Here is a 22,244-nt window from a genome sequence, read left to right as displayed (position 1 = left end):
TGTTTGAAAGCTGCCTGAAAAACACTCCTGCTGCCCATCTTCTCTTTGCTGCCTGAAGGCGTCACCAAAGTACTATGAGTGTACTCGTATGAGGCATGCTGTCTCAGTTCCTTGCTGGAAGCTCCTCCAGGAGCACTCTGGAACTTACCAGCCAAAGAAATGGCACCCCAGGCCTCATGGAAAAGTCCAGATTTCTCCCATTGCAAGCTTAGTTGTGCCATAGTAGCGAAGAAGCATGTGTTAAAGGAAAGCTGCAACACGGTTACATATTTCGACTCGTTGGGCACTCACGTTCTTTGTAACATCTGTGAAGGGGCACTGAACGCCGCCAACTCTTCTCTTGCCTTTGAGTCCCAGGAGGCAAACGGGTTCGGTTGCTTTAACGCTGTGAATGTGCAGCGGTAATGGCAAAGCCCTGCCCGGATCGCTCGACAGCTCTCGTTTGTACAGCATTCAAACGGCCTCAGGAACGCCGTTCTAAGCAGCCTTACATTCCATGCTGGTGTGCCCAAGGAGGAATTTGGATTCTTCTGAGAAACACCACTGTGCCTCACTAATGAAACCTGTGAAAACCCAAAGGACCTCTCCCTACGGCAGTCGGAAGCTAGATGTTGAGTTCCAGACTGAAAACACCGGACAGCTTTCCCTGTGTCTTTGTTGGAATTCTGGGACCATCCAGATTCACAAGGCCTAACTTTTGCACGGCGGGGGAATGCTCTTGTGCATGTACAGCAGTCCCCACGTGAAAACCTTTCTTAGCAGATGGAGGCAGTCTTTCCCTTGTACTAGGTAGCTAGGCAGAATCATCAGATAAACATGCTTTGTCATCGAGCTTGAAAGTGGGACACTGATGGGAAAGTTCACATTTTCCCGCTTTGCAAGCGACTTGCTTTTGGCTTCAAAGCTGCCTGAACAGCACTAGCGGCCCACCTTCTCTTCACTGCAGGACTTTCGCTGTGGGCCAAGGTTGCGTTCTCTCAATGCCAAAAATGTGCTGACAATTCCCTTCTAGAAACTCATCCTACTGCACTCCAAATTCAGCTCCGGCCAATGAAAGGTGACCTAAGGCCACAAGGTAAGATCCAGTGTTTCATATCAGCAGAGCTGGGTGTGCATTGTATCCACGAAACCGTACTCTGAAATGGAGTGCCTTAACTCTGCTATGCCCCTGGCGACACATAGGACAGTGGATGGTGCACCCATTTCGCATGATGACCACTGTGTGCCTGAAGAGCGTCCTCTGGCTTCTGAGGAACCCTAGGCGAAATAGGCCCCTGGGAAGCACTCTTCCCATTCATAGCAAGGGAAAAGTACTGATTTCTGGGTTGCCAAGGAAGAGTGTCCCAGTCGTCAAAGAGCCTCGCGAAAGCAGTGCTGGGCAGACTCTGTTTGCAAGTCGACTGGCCTCAGTGACTGAAAGGGAATTCCACTGCTAATACACAGTGTGCTGACGATTGAGGCCTGGACTCAGGACAGCACGCAGGCAGAAGCGAAAGCTGAGCTCTGCGTCCAGCCTGAAGACCAGTACACTTTTCACACTTAAGTCTGTTGGGATGTGCAAGAGCCATGGTCACCGAGGTCTACCTAAGGTACTGAAATACTTCTCCAGTTCAGCCTAGGCAGAGGACTCTGTTGCCAAAGGATCTCCATGGAAGGGCCCTGTGAGTTCCGTGTGTTTCCTTGAGGTAGTCAGAAACGACTGAGGGTAACTATAGGAGCTCATGGTTGAAAGCAGGCTACCCTGGCAAAACCTTATTTTCCTCCGCGGTAGGCGAGACAGTTGCGGTTTGAAAGCTGCCTGAAAAACACTCCTGCTGCCCATCTTCTCTTTGCTGCCTGAAGGCGTCACCAAAGTACTATGAGTGTACTCGTATGAGGCATGCTGTCTCAGTTCCTTGCTGGAAGCTCCTCCAGGAGCACTCTGGAACTTACCAGCCAAAGAAATGGCACCCCAGGCCTCATGGAAAAGTCCAGATTTCTCCCATTGCAAGCTTAGTTGTGCCATAGTAGCGAAGAAGCATGTGTTAAAGGAAAGCTGCAACACGGTTACATATTTCGACTCGTTGGGCACTCACGTTCTTTGTAACATCTGTGAAGGGGCACTGAACGCCGCCAACTCTTCTCTTGCCTTTGAGTCCCAGGAGGCAAACGGGTTCGTTTGCTTTAACGCTGTGAATGTGCAGCGGTAATGGCAAAGCCCTGCCCGGATCGCTCGACAGCTCTCGTTTGTACAGCATTCAAACGGCCTCAGGAACGCCGTTCTAAGCAGCCTTACATTCCATGCTGGTGTGCCCAAGGAGGAATTTGGATTCTTCTGAGAAACACCACTGTGCCTCACTAATGAAACCTGTGAAAACCCAAAGGACCTCTCCCTACGGCAGTCGGAAGCTAGATGTTGAGTTCCAGACTGAAAACACCGGACAGCTTTCCCTGTGTCTTTGTTGGAATTCTGGGACCATCCAGATTCACAAGGCCTAACTTTTGCACGGCGGGGGAATGCTCTTGTGCATGTACAGCATTCCCCACGTGAAAACCTTTCTTAGCAGATGGAGGCAGTCTTTCCCTTGTACTAGGTAGCTAGGCAGAATCATCAGATAAACATGCTTTGTCATCGAGCTTGAAAGTGGGACACTGATGGGAAAGTTCACATTTTCCCGCTTTGCAAGCGACTTGCTTTTGGCTTCAAAGCTGCCTGAACAGCACTAGCGGCCCACCTTCTCTTCACTGCAGGACTTTCGCTGTGGGCCAAGGTTGCGTTCTCTCAATGCCAAAAATGTGCTGACAATTCCCTTCTAGAAACTCATCCTACTGCACTCCAAATTCAGCTCCGGCCAATGAAAGGTGACCTAAGGCCACAAGGTAAGATCCAGTGTTTCATATCAGCAGAGCTGGGTGTGCATTGTATCCACGAAACCGTACTCTGAAATGGAGTGCCTTAACTCTGCTATGCCCCTGGCAACACATAGGACAGTGGATCGTGCACCCATTTCGCATGATGACCACTGTGTGCCTGAAGAGCGTCCTCTGGCTTCTGAGGAACCCTAGGCGAAATAGGCCCCTGGGAAGCACTCTTCCCATTCATAGCAAGGGAAAAGTACTGCTTTCTGGGTTGCCAAGGAAGAGTGTCCCAGTCGTCAAAGAGCCTCGCGAAAGCAGTGCTGGGCAGACTCTGTTTGCAAGTCGACTGGCCTCAGTGACTGAAAGGGAATTCCACTGCTAATACACAGTGTGCTGACGATTGAGGCCTGGACTCAGGACAGCACGCAGGCAGAAGCGAAAGCTGAGCTCTGCGTCCAGCCTGAAGACCAGTACACTTTTCACACTTAACTCTGTTGGGATGTGCAAGAGCCATGGTCACCGAGGCCTACCTAAGGTACTGAAATACTTCCCCAGTTCAGCCTAGGCAGAGGACTCTGTTGCCAAAGGATCTCCATGGAAGGGCCCTGTGAGTTCCGTGTGTTTCCTTGAGGGAGTCAGAAACGACTGAGGGTAACTATAGGAGCTCATGGTTGAAAGCAGGCTACCCTGGCAAAACCTTATTTTCCTCCGCGGTAGGCGAGACAGTTGCGGTTTGAAAGCTGCCTGAAAAACACTCCTGCTGCCCATCTTCTCTTTGCTGCCTGAAGGCGTCACCAAAGTACTATGAGTGTACTCGTATGAGGCATGCTGTCTCAGTGCCTTGCTGGAAGCTCCTCCAGGAGCACTCTGGAACTTACCAGCCAAAGAAATGGCACCCCAGGCCTCATGGAAAAGTCCAGATTTCTCCCATTGCAAGCTTAGTTGTGCCATAGTAGCGAAGAAGCATGTGTTAAAGGAAAGCTGCAACACGGTTACATATTTCGACTCGTTGGGCACTCACGTTCTTTGTAACATCTGTGAAGGGGCACTGAACGCCGCCAACTCTTCTCTTGCCTTTGAGTCCCAGGAGGCAAACGGGTTCGTTTGCTTTAACGCTGTGAATGTGCAGCGGTAATGGCAAAGCCCTGCCCGGATCGCTCGACAGCTCTCGTTTGTACAGCATTCAAACGGCCTCAGGAACGCCGTTCTAAGCAGCCTTACATTCCATGCTGGTGTGCCCAAGGAGGAATTTGGATTCTTCTGAGAAACACCACTGTGCCTCACTAATGAAACCTGTGAAAACCCAAAGGACCTCTCCCTACGGCAGTCGGAAGCTAGATGTTGAGTTCCAGACTGAAAACACCGGACAGCTTTCCCTGTGTCTTTGTTGGAATTCTGGGACCATCCAGATTCACAAGGCCTAACTTTTGCACGGCGGGGGAATGCTCTTGTGCATGTACAGCAGTCCCCACGTGAAAACCTTTCTTAGCAGATGGAGGCAGTCTTTCCCTTGTACTAGGTAGCTAGGCAGAATCATCAGATAAACATGCTTTGTCATCGAGCTTGAAAGTGGGACACTGATGGGAAAGTTCACATTTTCCCGCTTTGCAAGCGACTTGCTTTTGGCTTCAAAGCTGCCTGAACAGCACTAGCGGCCCACGTTCTCTTCACTGCAGGACTTTCGCTGTGGGCCAAGGTTGCGTTCTCTCAATGCCAAAAATGTGCTGACAATTCCCTTCTAGAAACTCATCCTACTGCACTCCAAATTCAGCTCCGGCCAATGAAAGGTGACCTAAGGCCACAAGGTAAGATCCAGTGTTTCATATCAGCAGAGCTGGGTGTGCATTGTATCCACGAAACCGTACTCTGAAATGGAGTGCCTTAACTCTGCTATGCCCCTGGCGACACATAGGACAGTGGATGGTGCACCCATTTCGCATGATGACCACTGTGTGCCTGAAGAGCGTCCTCTGGCTTCTGAGGAACCCTAGGCGAAATAGGCCCCTGGGAAGCACTCTTCCCATTCATAGCAAGGGAAAAGTACTGCTTTCTGGGTTGCCAAGGAAGAGTGTCCCAGTCGTCAAAGAGCCTCGCGAAAGCAGTGCTGGGCAGACTCTGTTTGCAAGTCGACTGGCCTCAGTGACTGAAAGGGAATTCCACTGCTAATACACAGTGTGCTGACGATTGAGGCCTGGACTCAGGACAGCACGCAGGCAGAAGCGAAAGCTGAGCTCTGCGTCCAGCCTGAAGACCAGTACACTTTTCACACTTAACTCTGTTGGGATGTGCAAGAGCCATGGTCACCGAGGCCTACCTAAGGTACTGAAATACTTCCCCAGTTCAGCCTAGGCAGAGGACTCTGTTGCCAAAGGATCTCCATGGAAGGGCCCTGTGAGTTCCGTGTGTTTCCTTGAGGGAGTCAGAAACGACTGAGGGTAACTATAGGAGCTCATGGTTGAAAGCAGGCTACCCTGGCAAAACCTTATTTTCCTCCGCGGTAGGCGAGACAGTTGCGGTTTGAAAGCTGCCTGAAAAACACTCCTGCTGCCCATCTTCTCTTTGCTGCCTGAAGGCGTCACCAAAGTACTATGAGTGTACTCGTATGAGGCATGCTGTCTCAGTTCCTTGCTGGAAGCTCCTCCAGGAGCACTCTGGAACTTACCAGCCAAAGAAATGGCACCCCAGGCCTCATGGAAAAGTCCAGATTTCTCCCATTGCAAGCTTAGTTGTGCCATAGTAGCGAAGAAGCATGTGTTAAAGGAAAGCTGCAACACGGTTACATATTTCGACTCGTTGGGCACTCACGTTCTTTGTAACATCTGTGAAGGGGCACTGAACGCCGCCAACTCTTCTCTTGCCTTTGAGTCCCAGGAGGCAAACGGGTTCGTTTGCTTTAACGCTGTGAATGTGCAGCGGTAATGGCAAAGCCCTGCCCGGATCGCTCGACAGCTCTCGTTTGTACAGCATTCAAACGGCCTCAGGAACGCCGTTCTAAGCAGCCTTACATTCCATGCTGGTGTGCCCAAGGAGGAATTTGGATTCTTCTGAGAAACACCACTGTGCCTCACTAATGAAACCTGTGAAAACCCAAAGGACCTCTCCCTACGGCAGTCGGAAGCTAGATGTTGAGTTCCAGACTGAAAACACCGGACAGCTTTCCCTGTGTCTTTGTTGGAATTCTGGGACCATCCAGATTCACAAGGCCTAACTTTTGCACGGCGGGGGAATGCTCTTGTGCATGTACAGCAGTCCCCACGTGAAAACCTTTCTTAGCAGATGGAGGCAGTCTTTCCCTTGTACTAGGTAGCTAGGCAGAATCATCAGATAAACATGCTTTGTCATCGAGCTTGAAAGTGGGACACTGATGGGAAAGTTCACATTTTCCCGCTTTGCAAGCGACTTGCTTTTGGCTTCAAAGCTGCCTGAACAGCACTAGCGGCCCACGTTCTCTTCACTGCAGGACTTTCGCTGTGGGCCAAGGTTGCGTTCTCTCAATGCCAAAAATGTGCTGACAATTCCCTTCTAGAAACTCATCCTACTGCACTCCAAATTCAGCTCCGGCCAATGAAAGGTGACCTAAGGCCACAAGGTAAGATCCAGTGTTTCATATCAGCAGAGCTGGGTGTGCATTGTATCCACGAAACCGTACTCTGAAATGGAGTGCCTTAACTCTGCTATGCCCCTGGCGACACATAGGACAGTGGATCGTGCACCCATTTCGCATGATGACCACTGTGTGCCTGAAGAGCGTCCTCTGGCTTCTGAGGAACCCTAGGCGAAATAGGCCCCTGGGAAGCACTCTTCCCATTCATAGCAAGGGAAAAGTACTGATTTCTGGGTTGCCAAGGAAGAGTGTCCCAGTCGTCAAAGAGCCTCGCGAAAGCAGTGCTGGGCAGACTCTGTTTGCAAGTCGACTGGCCTCAGTGACTGAAAGGGAATTCCACTGCTAATACACAGTGTGCTGACGATTGAGGCCTGGACTCAGGACAGCACGCAGGCAGAAGCGAAAGCTGAGCTCTGCGTCCAGCCTGAAGACCAGTACACTTTTCACACTTAACTCTGTTGGGATGTGCAAGAGCCATGGTCACCGAGGCCTACCTAAGGTACTGAAATACTTCCCCAGTTCAGCCTAGGCAGAGGACTCTGTTGCCAAAGGATCTCCATGGAAGGGCCCTGTGAGTTCCGTGTGTTTCCTTGAGGGAGTCAGAAACGACTGAGGGTAACTATAGGAGCTCATGGTTGAAAGCAGGCTACCCTGGCAAAACCTTATTTTCCTCCGCGGTAGGCGAGACAGTTGCGGTTTGAAAGCTGCCTGAAAAACACTCCTGCTGCCCATCTTCTCTTTGCTGCCTGAAGGCGTCACCAAAGTACTATGAGTGTACTCGTATGAGGCATGCTGTCTCAGTTCCTTGCTGGAAGCTCCTCCAGGAGCACTCTGGAACTTACCAGCCAAAGAAATGGCACCCCAGGCCTCATGGAAAAGTCCAGATTTCTCCCATTGCAAGCTTAGTTGTGCCATAGTAGCGAAGAAGCATGTGTTAAAGGAAAGCTGCAACACGGTTACATATTTCGACTCGTTGGGCACTCACGTTCTTTGTAACATCTGTGAAGGGGCACTGAACGCCGCCAACTCTTCTCTTGCCTTTGAGTCCCAGGAGGCAAACGGGTTCGTTTGCTTTAACGCTGTGAATGTGCAGCGGTAATGGCAAAGCCCTGCCCGGATCGCTCGACAGCTCTCGTTTGTACAGCATTCAAACGGCCTCAGGAACGCCGTTCTAAGCAGCCTTACATTCCATGCTGGTGTGCCCAAGGAGGAATTTGGATTCTTCTGAGAAACACCACTGTGCCTCACTAATGAAACCTGTGAAAACCCAAAGGACCTCTCCCTACGGCAGTCGGAAGCTAGATGTTGAGTTCCAGACTGAAAACACCGGACAGCTTTCCCTGTGTCTTTGTTGGAATTCTGGGACCATCCAGATTCACAAGGCCTAACTTTTGCACGGCGGGGGAATGCTCTTGTGCATGTACAGCAGTCCCCACGTGAAAACCTTTCTTAGCAGATGGAGGCAGTCTTTCCCTTGTACTAGGTAGCTAGGCAGAATCATCAGATAAACATGCTTTGTCATCGAGCTTGAAAGTGGGACACTGATGGGAAAGTTCACATTTTCCCGCTTTGCAAGCGACTTGCTTTTGGCTTCAAAGCTGCCTGAACAGCACTAGCGGCCCACCTTCTCTTCACTGCAGGACTTTCGCTGTGGGCCAAGGCTGCGTTCTCTCAATGCCAAAAATGTGCTGACAATTCCCTTCTAGAAACTCATCCTACTGCACTCCAAATTCAGCTCCGGCCAATGAAAGGTGACCTAAGGCCACAAGGTAAGATCCAGTGTTTCATATCAGCAGAGCTGGGTGTGCATTGTATCCACGAAACCGTACTCTGAAATGGAGTGCCTTAACTCTGCTATGCCCCTGGCGACACATAGGACAGTGGATCGTGCACCCATTTCGCATGATGACCACTGTGTGCCTGAAGAGCGTCCTCTGGCTTCTGAGGAACCCTAGGCGAAATAGGCCCCTGGGAAGCACTCTTCCCATTCATAGCAAGGGAAAAGTACTGATTTCTGGGTTGCCAAGGAAGAGTGTCCCAGTCGTCAAAGAGCCTTGCGAAAGCAGTGCTGGGCAGACTCTGTTTGCAAGTCGACTGGCCTCAGTGACTGAAAGGGAATTCCACTGCTAATACACAGTGTGCTGACGATTGAGGCCTGGACTCAGGACAGCACGCAGGCAGAAGCGAAAGCTGAGCTCTGCGTCCAGCCTGAAGACCAGTACACTTTTCACACTTAACTCTGTTGGGATGTGCAAGAGCCATGGTCACCGAGGCCTACCTAAGGTACTGAAATACTTCCCCAGTTCAGCCTAGGCAGAGGACTCTGTTGCCAAAGGATCTCCATGGAAGGGCCCTGTGAGTTCCGTGTGTTTCCTTGAGGGAGTCAGAAACGACTGAGGGTAACTATAGGAGCTCATGGTTGAAAGCAGGCTACCCTGGCAAAACCTTATTTTCCTCCGCGGTAGGCGAGACAGTTGCGGTTTGAAAGCTGCCTGAAAAACACTCCTGCTGCCCATCTTCTCTTTGCTGCCTGAAGGCGTCACCAAAGTACTATGAGTGTACTCGTATGAGGCATGCTGTCTCAGTTCCTTGCTGGAAGCTCCTCCAGGAGCACTCTGGAACTTACCAGCCAAAGAAATGGCACCCCAGGCCTCATGGAAAAGTCCAGATTTCTCCCATTGCAAGCTTAGTTGTGCCATAGTAGCGAAGAAGCATGTGTTAAAGGAAAGCTGCAACACGGTTACATATTTCGACTCGTTGGGCACTCACGTTCTTTGTAACATCTGTGAAGGGGCACTGAACGCCGCCAACTCTTCTCTTGCCTTTGAGTCCCAGGAGGCAAACGGGTTCGTTTGCTTTAACGCTGTGAATGTGCAGCGGTAATGGCAAAGCCCTGCCCGGATCGCTCGACAGCTCTCGTTTGTACAGCATTCAAACGGCCTCAGGAACGCCGTTCTAAGCAGCCTTACATTCCATGCTGGTGTGCCCAAGGAGGAATTTGGATTCTTCTGAGAAACACCACTGTGCCTCACTAATGAAACCTGTGAAAACCCAAAGGACCTCTCCCTACGGCAGTCGGAATCTAGATGTTGAGTTCCTGACTGAAAACACCGGACAGCTTTCCCTGTGTCTTTGTTGGAATTCTGGGACCATCCAGATTCACAAGGCCTAACTTTTGCACGGCGGGGGAATGCTCTTGTGCATGTACAGCATTCCCCACGTGAAAACCTTTCTTAGCAGATGGAGGCAGTCTTTCCCTTGTACTAGGTAGCTAGGCAGAATCATCAGATAAACATGCTTTGTCATCGAGCTTGAAAGTGGGACACTGATGGGAAAGTTCACATTTTCCCGCTTTGCAAGCGACTTGCTTTTGGCTTCAAAGCTGCCTGAACAGCACTAGCGGCCCACCTTCTCTTCACTGCAGGAGTGTCGCTGTGGGCCAAGGCTGCGTTCTCTCAATGCCAAAAATGTGCTGACAATTCCCTTCTAGAAACTCATCCTACTGCACTCCAAATTCAGCTCCGGCCAATGAAAGGTGACCTAAGGCCACAAGGTAAGATCCAGTGTTTCATATCAGCAGAGCTGGGTGTGCATTGTATCCACGAAACCATACTCTGAAATGGAGTGCCTTAACTCTGCTATGCCCCTGGCGACACATAGGACAGTGGATCGTGCACCCATTTCGCATGATGACCACTGTGTGCCTGAAGAGCGTCCTCTGGCTTCTGAGGAACCCTAGGCGAAATAGGCCCCTGGGAAGCACTCTTCCCATTCATAGCAAGGGAAAAGTACTGCTTTCTGGGTTGCCAAGGAAGAGTGTCCCAGTCGTCAAAGAGCCTCGCGAAAGCAGTGCTGGGCAGACTCTGTTTGCAAGTCGACTGGCCTCAGTGACTGAAAGGGAATTCCACTGCTAATACACAGTGTGCTGACGATTGAGGCCTGGACTCAGGACAGCACGCAGGCAGAAGCGAAAGCTGAGCTCTGCGTCCAGCCTGAAGACCAGTACACTTTTCACACTTAACTCTGTTGGGATGTGCAAGAGCCATGGTCACCGAGGCCTACCTAAGGTACTGAAATACTTCCCCAGTTCAGCCTAGGCAGAGGACTCTGTTGCCAAAGGATCTCCATGGAAGGGCCCTGTGAGTTCCGTGTGTTTCCTTGAGGGAGTCAGAAACGACTGAGGGTAACTATAGGAGCTCATGGTTGAAAGCAGGCTACCCTGGCAAAACCTTATTTTCCTCCGCGGTAGGCGAGACAGTTGCGGTTTGAAAGCTGCCTGAAAAACACTCCTGCTGCCCATCTTCTCTTTGCTGCCTGAAGGCGTCACCAAAGTACTATGAGTGTACTCGTATGAGGCATGCTGTCTCAGTTCCTTGCTGGAAGCTCCTCCAGGAGCACTCTGGAACTTACCAGCCAAAGAAATGGCACCCCAGGCCTCATGGAAAAGTCCAGATTTCTCCCATTGCAAGCTTAGTTGTGCCATAGTAGCGAAGAAGCATGTGTTAAAGGAAAGCTGCAACACGGTTACATATTTCGACTCGTTGGGCACTCACGTTCTTTGTAACATCTGTGAAGGGGCACTGAACGCCGCCAACTCTTCTCTTGCCTTTGAGTCCCAGGAGGCAAACGGGTTCGTTTGCTTTAACGCTGTGAATGTGCAGCGGTAATGGCAAAGCCCTGCCCGGATCGCTCGACAGCTCTCGTTTGTACAGCATTCAAACGGCCTCAGGAACGCCGTTCTAAGCAGCCTTACATTCCATGCTGGTGTGCCCAAGGAGGAATTTGGATTCTTCTGAGAAACACCACTGTGCCTCACTAATGAAACCTGTGAAAACCCAAAGGACCTCTCCCTACGGCAGTCGGAAGCTAGATGTTGAGTTCCAGACTGAAAACACCGGACAGCTTTCCCTGTGTCTTTGTTGGAATTCTGGGACCATCCAGATTCACAAGGCCTAACTTTTGCACGGCGGGGGAATGCTCTTGTGCATGTACAGCATTCCCCACGTGAAAACCTTTCTTAGCAGATGGAGGCAGTCTTTCCCTTGTACTAGGTAGCTAGGCAGAATCATCAGATAAACATGCTCTGTCATCGAGCTTGAAAGTGGGACACTGATGGGAAAGTTCACATTTTCCCGCTTTGCAAGCGACTTGCTTTTGGCTTCAAAGCTGCCTGAACAGCACTAGCGGCCCACCTTCTCTTCACTGCAGGAGTGTCGCTGTGGGCCAAGGCTGCGTTCTCTCAATGCCAAAAATGTGCTGACAATTCCCTTCTAGAAACTCATCCTACTGCACTCCAAATTCAGCTCCGGCCAATGAAAGGTGACCTAAGGCCACAAGGTAAGATCCAGTGTTTCATATCAGCAGAGCTGGGTGTGCATTGTATCCACGAAACCGTACTCTGAAATGGAGTGCCTTAACTCTGCTATGCCCCTGGCGACACATAGGACAGTGGATCGTGCACCCATTTCGCATGATGACCACTGTGTGCCTGAAGAGCGTCCTCTGGCTTCTGAGGAACCCTAGGCGAAATAGGCCCCTGGGAAGCACTCTTCCCATTCATAGCAAGGGAAAAGTACTGATTTCTGGGTTGCCAAGGAAGAGTGTCCCAGTCGTCAAAGAGCCTCGCGAAAGCAGTGCTGGGCAGACTCTGTTTGCAAGTCGACTGGCCTCAGTGACTGAAAGGGAATTCCACTGCTAATACACAGTGTGCTGACGATTGAGGCCTGGACTCAGGACAGCACGCAGGCAGAAGCGAAAGCTGAGCTCTGCGTCCAGCCTGAAGACCAGTACACTTTTCACACTTAACTCTGTTGGGATGTGCAAGAGCCATGGTCACCGAGGCCTACCTAAGGTACTGAAATACTTCCCCAGTTCAGCCTAGGCAGAGGACTCTGTTGCCAAAGGATCTCCATGGAAGGGCCCTGTGAGTTCCGTGTGTTTCCTTGAGGGAGTCAGAAACGACTGAGGGTAACTATAGGAGCTCATGGTTGAAAGCAGGCTACCCTGGCAAAACCTTATTTTCCTCCGCGGTAGGCGAGACAGTTGCGGTTTGAAAGCTGCCTGAAAAACACTCCTGCTGCCCATCTTCTCTTTGCTGCCTGAAGGCGTCACCAAAGTACTATGAGTGTACTCGTATGAGGCATGCTGTCTCAGTTCCTTGCTGGAAGCTCCTCCAGGAGCACTCTGGAACTTACCAGCCAAAGAAATGGCACCCCAGGCCTCATGGAAAAGTCCAGATTTCTCCCATTGCAAGCTTAGTTGTGCCATAGTAGCGAAGAAGCATGTGTTAAAGGAAAGCTGCAACACGGTTACATATTTCGACTCGTTGGGCACTCACGTTCTTTGTAACATCTGTGAAGGGGCACTGAACGCCGCCAACTCTTCTCTTGCCTTTGAGTCCCAGGAGGCAAACGGGTTCGTTTGCTTTAACGCTGTGAATGTGCAGCGGTAATGGCAAAGCCCTGCCCGGATCGCTCGACAGCTCTCGTTTGTACAGCATTCAAACGGCCTCAGGAACGCCGTTCTAAGCAGCCTTACATTCCATGCTGGTGTGCCCAAGGAGGAATTTGGATTCTTCTGAGAAACACCACTGTGCCTCACTAATGAAACCTGTGAAAACCCAAAGGACCTCTCCCTACGGCAGTCGGAATCTAGATGTTGAGTTCCAGACTGAAAACACCGGACAGCTTTCCCTGTGTCTTTGTTGGAATTCTGGGACCATCCAGATTCACAAGGCCTAACTTTTGCACGGCGGGGGAATGCTCTTGTGCATGTACAGCATTCCCCACGTGAAAACCTTTCTTAGCAGATGGAGGCAGTCTTTCCCTTGTACTAGGTAGCTAGGCAGAATCATCAGATAAACATGCTTTGTCATCGAGCTTGAAAGTGGGACACTGATGGGAAAGTTCACATTTTCCCGCTTTGCAAGCGACTTGCTTTTGGCTTCAAAGCTGCCTGAACAGCACTAGCGGCCCACCTTCTCTTCACTGCAGGAGTGTCGCTGTGGGCCAAGGCTGCGTTCTCTCAATGCCAAAAATGTGCTGACAATTCCCTTCTAGAAACTCATCCTACTGCACTCCAAATTCAGCTCCGGCCAATGAAAGGTGACCTAAGGCCACAAGGTAAGATCCAGTGTTTCATATCAGCAGAGCTGGGTGTGCATTGTATCCACGAAACCATACTCTGAAATGGAGTGCCTTAACTCTGCTATGCCCCTGGCGACACATAGGACAGTGGATCGTGCACCCATTTCGCATGATGACCACTGTGTGCCTGAAGAGCGTCCTCTGGCTTCTGAGGAACCCTAGGCGAAATAGGCCCCTGGGAAGCACTCTTCCCATTCATAGCAAGGGAAAAGTACTGCTTTCTGGGTTGCCAAGGAAGAGTGTCCCAGTCGTCAAAGAGCCTCGCGAAAGCAGTGCTGGGCAGACTCTGTTTGCAAGTCGACTGGCCTCAGTGACTGAAAGGGAATTCCACTGCTAATACACAGTGTGCTGACGATTGAGGCCTGGACTCAGGACAGCACGCAGGCAGAAGCGAAAGCTGAGCTCTGCGTCCAGCCTGAAGACCAGTACACTTTTCACACTTAACTCTGTTGGGATGTGCAAGAGCCATGGTCACCGAGGCCTACCTAAGGTACTGAAATACTTCCCCAGTTCAGCCTAGGCAGAGGACTCTGTTGCCAAAGGATCTCCATGGAAGGGCCCTGTGAGTTCCGTGTGTTTCCTTGAGGGAGTCAGAAACGACTGAGGGTAACTATAGGAGCTCATGGTTGAAAGCAGGCTACCCTGGCAAAACCTTATTTTCCTCCGCGGTAGGCGAGACAGTTGCGGTTTGAAAGCTGCCTGAAAAACACTCCTGCTGCCCATCTTCTCTTTGCTGCCTGAAGGCGTCACCAAAGTACTATGAGTGTACTCGTATGAGGCATGCTGTCTCAGTTCCTTGCTGGAAGCTCCTCCAGGAGCACTCTGGAACTTACCAGCCAAAGAAATGGCACCCCAGGCCTCATGGAAAAGTCCAGATTTCTCCCATTGCAAGCTTAGTTGTGCCATAGTAGCGAAGAAGCATGTGTTAAAGGAAAGCTGCAACACGGTTACATATTTCGACTCGTTGGGCACTCACGTTCTTTGTAACATCTGTGAAGGGGCACTGAACGCCGCCAACTCTTCTCTTGCCTTTGAGTCCCAGGAGGCAAACGGGTTCGTTTGCTTTAACGCTGTGAATGTGCAGCGGTAATGGCAAAGCCCTGCCCGGATCGCTCGACAGCTCTCGTTTGTACAGCATTCAAACGGCCTCAGGAACGCCGTTCTAAGCAGCCTTACATTCCATGCTGGTGTGCCCAAGGAGGAATTTGGATTCTTCTGAGAAACACCACTGTGCCTCACTAATGAAACCTGTGAAAACCCAAAGGACCTCTCCCTACGGCAGTCGGAAGCTAGATGTTGAGTTCCAGACTGAAAACACCGGACAGCTTTCCCTGTGTCTTTGTTGGAATTCTGGGACCATCCAGATTCACAAGGCCTAACTTTTGCACGGCGGGGGAATGCTCTTGTGCATGTACAGCATTCCCCACGTGAAAACCTTTCTTAGCAGATGGAGGCAGTCTTTCCCTTGTACTAGGTAGCTAGGCAGAATCATCAGATAAACATGCTCTGTCATCGAGCTTGAAAGTGGGACACTGATGGGAAAGTTCACATTTTCCCGCTTTGCAAGCGACTTGCTTTTGGCTTCAAAGCTGCCTGAACAGCACTAGCGGCCCACCTTCTCTTCACTGCAGGAGTGTCGCTGTGGGCCAAGGCTGCGTTCTCTCAATGCCAAAAATGTGCTGACAATTCCCTTCTAGAAACTCATCCTACTGCACTCCAAATTCAGCTCCGGCCAATGAAAGGTGACCTAAGGCCACAAGGTAAGATCCAGTGTTTCATATCAGCAGAGCTGGGTGTGCATTGTATCCACGAAACCATACTCTGAAATGGAGTGCCTTAACTCTGCTATGCCCCTGGCGACACATAGGACAGTGGATCGTGCACCCATTTCGCATGATGACCACTGTGTGCCTGAAGAGCGTCCTCTGGCTTCTGAGGAACCCTAGGCGAAATAGGCCCCTGGGAAGCACTCTTCCCATTCATAGCAAGGGAAAAGTACTGCTTTCTGGGTTGCCAAGGAAGAGTGTCCCAGTCGTCAAAGAGCCTCGCGAAAGCAGTGCTGGGCAGACTCTGTTTGCAAGTCGACTGGCCTCAGTGACTGAAAGGGAATTCCACTGCTAATACACAGTGTGCTGACGATTGAGGCCTGGACTCAGGACAGCACGCAGGCAGAAGCGAAAGCTGAGCTCTGCGTCCAGCCTGAAGACCAGTACACTTTTCACACTTAACTCTGTTGGGATGTGCAAGAGCCATGGTCACCGAGGCCTACCTAAGGTACTGAAATACTTCCCCAGTTCAGCCTAGGCAGAGGACTCTGTTGCCAAAGGATCTCCATGGAAGGGCCCTGTGAGTTCCGTGTGTTTCCTTGAGGGAGTCAGAAACGACTGAGGGTAACTATAGGAGCTCATGGTTGAAAGCAGGCTACCCTGGCAAAACCTTATTTTCCTCCGCGGTAGGCGAGACAGTTGCGGTTTGAAAGCTGCCTGAAAAACACTCCTGCTGCCCATCTTCTCTTTGCTGCCTGAAGGCGTCACCAAAGTACTATGAGTGTACTCGTATGAGGCATGCTGTCTCAGTTCCTTGCTGGAAGCTCCTCCAGGAGCACTCTGGAACTTACCAGCCAAAGAAATGGCACCCCAGGCCTCATGGAAAAGTCCAGATTTCTCCCATTGCAAGCTTAGTTGTGCCATAGTAGCGAAGAAGCATGTGTTAAAGGAAAGCTGCAACACGGTTACATATTTCGACTCGTTGGGCACTCACGTTCTTTGTAACATCTGTGAAGGGGCACTGAACGCCGCCAACTCTTCTCTTGCCTTTGAGTCCCAGGAGGCAAACGGGTTCGTTTGCTTTAACGCTGTGAATGTGCAGCGGTAATGGCAAAGCCCTGCCCGGATCGCTCGACAGCTCTCGTTTGTACAGCATTCAAACGGCCTCAGGAACGCCGTTCTAAGCAGCCTTACATTCCATGCTGGTGTGCCCAAGGAGGAATTTGGATTCTTCTGAGAAACACCACTGTGCCTCACTAATGAAACCTGTGAAAACCCAAAGGACCTCTCCCTACGGCAGTCGGAAGCTAGATGTTGAGTTCCAGACTGAAAACACCGGACAGCTTTCCCTGTGTCTTTGTTGGAATTCTGGGACCATCCAGATTCACAAGGCCTAACTTTTGCACGGCGGGGGAATGCTCTTGTGCATGTACAGCATTCCCCACGTGAAAACCTTTCTTAGCAGATGGAGGCAGTCTTTCCCTTGTACTAGGTAGCTAGGCAGAATCATCAGATAAACATGCTTTGTCATCGAGCTTGAAAGTGGGACACTGATGGGAAAGTTCACATTTTCCCGCTTTGCAAGCGACTTGCTTTTGGCTTCAAAGCTGCCTGAACAGCACTAGCGGCCCACCTTCTCTTCACTGCAGGACTTTCGCTGTGGGCCAAGGCTGCGTTCTCTCAATGCCAAAAATGTGCTGACAATTCCCTTCTAGAAACTCATCCTACTGCACTCCAAATTCAGCTCCGGCCAATGAAAGGTGACCTAAGGCCACAAGGTAAGATCCAGTGTTTCATATCAGCAGAGCTGGGTGTGCATTGTATCCACGAAACCATACTCTGAAATGGAGTGCCTTAACTCTGCTATGCCCCTGGCGACACATAGGACAGTGGATCGTGCACCCATTTCGCATGATGACCACTGTGTGCCTGAAGAGCGTCCTCTGGCTTCTGAGGAACCCTAGGCGAAATAGGCCCCTGGGAAGCACTCTTCCCATTCATAGCAAGGGAAAAGTACTGCTTTCTGGGTTGCCAAGGAAGAGTGTCCCAGTCGTCAAAGAGCCTCGCGAAAGCAGTGCTGGGCAGACTCTGTTTGCAAGTCGACTGGCCTCAGTGACTGAAAGGGAATTCCACTGCTAATACACAGTGTGCTGACGATTGAGGCCTGGACTCAGGACAGCACGCAGGCAGAAGCGAAAGCTGAGCTCTGCGTCCAGCCTGAAGACCAGTACACTTTTCACACTTAACTCTGTTGGGATGTGCAAGAGCCATGGTCACCGAGGCCTACCTAAGGTACTGAAATACTTCCCCAGTTCAGCCTAGGCAGAGGACTCTGTTGCCAAAGGATCTCCATGGAAGGGCCCTGTGAGTTCCGTGTGTTTCCTTGAGGGAGTCAGAAACGACTGAGGGTAACTATAGGAGCTCATGGTTGAAAGCAGGCTACCCTGGCAAAACCTTATTTTCCTCCGCGGTAGGCGAGACAGTTGCGGTTTGAAAGCTGCCTGAAAAACACTCCTGCTGCCCATCTTCTCTTTGCTGCCTGAAGGCGTCACCAAAGTACTATGAGTGTACTCGTATGAGGCATGCTGTCTCAGTTCCTTGCTGGAAGCTCCTCCAGGAGCACTCTGGAACTTACCAGCCAAAGAAATGGCACCCCAGGCCTCATGGAAAAGTCCAGATTTCTCCCATTGCAAGCTTAGTTGTGCCATAGTAGCGAAGAAGCATGTGTTAAAGGAAAGCTGCAACACGGTTACATATTTCGACTCGTTGGGCACTCACGTTCTTTGTAACATCTGTGAAGGGGCACTGAACGCCGCCAACTCTTCTCTTGCCTTTGAGTCCCAGGAGGCAAACGGGTTCGTTTGCTTTAACGCTGTGAATGTGCAGCGGTAATGGCAAAGCCCTGCCCGGATCGCTCGACAGCTCTCGTTTGTACAGCATTCAAACGGCCTCAGGAACGCCGTTCTAAGCAGCCTTACATTCCATGCTGGTGTGCCCAAGGAGGAATTTGGATTCTTCTGAGAAACACCACTGTGCCTCACTAATGAAACCTGTGAAAACCCAAAGGACCTCTCCCTACGGCAGTCGGAAGCTAGATGTTGAGTTCCAGACTGAAAACACCGGACAGCTTTCCCTGTGTCTTTGTTGGAATTCTGGGACCATCCAGATTCACAAGGCCTAACTTTTGCACGGCGGGGGAATGCTCTTGTGCATGTACAGCAGTCCCCACGTGAAAACCTTTCTTAGCAGATGGAGGCAGTCTTTCCCTTGTACTAGGTAGCTAGGCAGAATCATCAGATAAACATGCTTTGTCATCGAGCTTGAAAGTGGGACACTGATGGGAAAGTTCACATTTTCCCGCTTTGCAAGCGACTTGCTTTTGGCTTCAAAGCTGCCTGAACAGCACTAGCGGCCCACCTTCTCTTCACTGCAGGACTTTCGCTGTGGGCCAAGGCTGCGTTCTCTCAATGCCAAAAATGTGCTGACAATTCCCTTCTAGAAACTCATCCTACTGCACTCCAAATTCAGCTCCGGCCAATGAAAGGTGACCTAAGGCCACAAGGTAAGATCCAGTGTTTCATATCAGCAGAGCTGGGTGTGCATTGTATCCACGAAACCATACTCTGAAATGGAGTGCCTTAACTCTGCTATGCCCCTGGCGACACATAGGACAGTGGATCGTGCACCCATTTCGCATGATGACCACTGTGTGCCTGAAGAGCGTCCTCTGGCTTCTGAGGAACCCTAGGCGAAATAGGCCCCTGGGAAGCACTCTTCCCATTCATAGCAAGGGAAAAGTACTGCTTTCTGGGTTGCCAAGGAAGAGTGTCCCAGTCGTCAAAGAGCCTCGCGAAAGCAGTGCTGGGCAGACTCTGTTTGCAAGTCGACTGGCCTCAGTGACTGAAAGGGAATTCCACTGCTAATACACAGTGTGCTGACGATTGAGGCCTGGACTCAGGACAGCACGCAGGCAGAAGCGAAAGCTGAGCTCTGCGTCCAGCCTGAAGACCAGTACACTTTTCACACTTAACTCTGTTGGGATGTGCAAGAGCCATGGTCACCGAGGCCTACCTAAGGTACTGAAATACTTCCCCAGTTCAGCCTAGGCAGAGGACTCTGTTGCCAAAGGATCTCCATGGAAGGGCCCTGTGAGTTCCGTGTGTTTCCTTGAGGGAGTCAGAAACGACTGAGGGTAACTATAGGAGCTCATGGTTGAAAGCAGGCTACCCTGGCAAAACCTTATTTTCCTCCGCGGTAGGCGAGACAGTTGCGGTTTGAAAGCTGCCTGAAAAACACTCCTGCTGCCCATCTTCTCTTTGCTGCCTGAAGGCGTCACCAAAGTACTATGAGTGTACTCGTATGAGGCATGCTGTCTCAGTTCCTTGCTGGAAGCTCCTCCAGGAGCACTCTGGAACTTACCAGCCAAAGAAATGGCACCCCAGGCCTCATGGAAAAGTCCAGATTTCTCCCATTGCAAGCTTAGTTGTGCCATAGTAGCGAAGAAGCATGTGTTAAAGGAAAGCTGCAACACGGTTACATATTTCGACTCGTTGGGCACTCACGTTCTTTGTAACATCTGTGAAGGGGCACTGAACGCCGCCAACTCTTCTCTTGCCTTTGAGTCCCAGGAGGCAAACGGGTTCGTTTGCTTTAACGCTGTGAATGTGCAGCGGTAATGGCAAAGCCCTGCCCGGATCGCTCGACAGCTCTCGTTTGTACAGCATTCAAACGGCCTCAGGAACGCCGTTCTAAGCAGCCTTACATTCCATGCTGGTGTGCCCAAGGAGGAATTTGGATTCTTCTGAGAAACACCACTGTGCCTCACTAATGAAACCTGTGAAAACCCAAAGGACCTCTCCCTACGGCAGTCGGAAGCTAGATGTTGAGTTCCAGACTGAAAACACCGGACAGCTTTCCCTGTGTCTTTGTTGGAATTCTGGGACCATCCAGATTCACAAGGCCTAACTTTTGCACGGCGGGGGAATGCTCTTGTGCATGTACAGCAGTCCCCACGTGAAAACCTTTCTTAGCAGATGGAGGCAGTCTTTCCCTTGTACTAGGTAGCTAGGCAGAATCATCAGATAAACATGCTTTGTCATCGAGCTTGAAAGTGGGACACTGATGGGAAAGTTCACATTTTCCCGCTTTGCAAGCGACTTGCTTTTGGCTTCAAAGCTGCCTGAACAGCACTAGCGGCCCACCTTCTCTTCACTGCAGGACTTTCGCTGTGGGCCAAGGCTGCGTTCTCTCAATGCCAAAAATGTGCTGACAATTCCCTTCTAGAAACTCATCCTACTGCACTCCAAATTCAGCTCCGGCCAATGAAAGGTGACCTAAGGCCACAAGGTAAGATCCAGTGTTTCATATCAGCAGAGCTGGGTGTGCATTGTATCCACGAAACCGTACTCTGAAATGGAGTGCCTTAACTCTGCTATGCCCCTGGCGACACATAGGACAGTGGATCGTGCACCCATTTCGCATGATGACCACTGTGTGCCTGAAGAGCGTCCTCTGGCTTCTGAGGAACCCTAGGCGAAATAGGCCCCTGGGAAGCACTCTTCCCATTCATAGCAAGGGAAAAGTACTGCTTTCTGGGTTGCCAAGGAAGAGTGTCCCAGTCGTCAAAGAGCCTCGCGAAAGCAGTGCTGGGCAGACTCTGTTTGCAAGTCGACTGGCCTCAGTGACTGAAAGGGAATTCCACTGCTAATACACAGTGTGCTGACGATTGAGGCCTGGACTCAGGACAGCACGCAGGCAGAAGCGAAAGCTGAGCTCTGCGTCCAGCCTGAAGACCAGTACACTTTTCACACTTAACTCTGTTGGGATGTGCAAGAGCCATGGTCACCGAGGCCTACCTAAGGTACTGAAATACTTCCCCAGTTCAGCCTAGGCAGAGGACTCTGTTGCCAAAGGATCTCCATGGAAGGGCCCTGTGAGTTCCGTGTGTTTCCTTGAGGGAGTCAGAAACGACTGAGGGTAACTATAGGAGCTCATGGTTGAAAGCAGGCTACCCTGGCAAAACCTTATTTTCCTCCGCGGTAGGCGAGACAGTTGCGGTTTGAAAGCTGCCTGAAAAACACTCCTGCTGCCCATCTTCTCTTTGCTGCCTGAAGGCGTCACCAAAGTACTATGAGTGTACTCGTATGAGGCATGCTGTCTCAGTTCCTTGCTGGAAGCTCCTCCAGGAGCACTCTGGAACTTACCAGCCAAAGAAATGGCACCCCAGGCCTCATGGAAAAGTCCAGATTTCTCCCATTGCAAGCTTAGTTGTGCCATAGTAGCGAAGAAGCATGTGTTAAAGGAAAGCTGCAACACGGTTACATATTTCGACTCGTTGGGCACTCACGTTCTTTGTAACATCTGTGAAGGGGCACTGAACGCCGCCAACTCTTCTCTTGCCTTTGAGTCCCAGGAGGCAAACGGGTTCGTTTGCTTTAACGCTGTGAATGTGCAGCGGTAATGGCAAAGCCCTGCCCGGATCGCTCGACAGCTCTCGTTTGTACAGCATTCAAACGGCCTCAGGAACGCCGTTCTAAGCAGCCTTACATTCCATGCTGGTGTGCCCAAGGAGGAATTTGGATTCTTCTGAGAAACACCACTGTGCCTCACTAATGAAACCTGTGAAAACCCAAAGGACCTCTCCCTACGGCAGTCGGAAGCTAGATGTTGAGTTCCAGACTGAAAACACCGGACAGCTTTCCCTGTGTCTTTGTTGGAATTCTGGGACCATCCAGATTCACAAGGCCTAACTTTTGCACGGCGGGGGAATGCTCTTGTGCATGTACAGCAGTCCCCACGTGAAAACCTTTCTTAGCAGATGGAGGCAGTCTTTCCCTTGTACTAGGTAGCTAGGCAGAATCATCAGATAAACATGCTTTGTCATCGAGCTTG

This window comes from Eubalaena glacialis, chromosome 13 (assembly GCF_028564815.1).
Source record: "Eubalaena glacialis isolate mEubGla1 chromosome 13, mEubGla1.1.hap2.+ XY, whole genome shotgun sequence".
Lineage (NCBI taxonomy): Eukaryota > Metazoa > Chordata > Mammalia > Artiodactyla > Balaenidae > Eubalaena > Eubalaena glacialis.
This window is presented reverse-complemented; position numbering follows the sequence as displayed.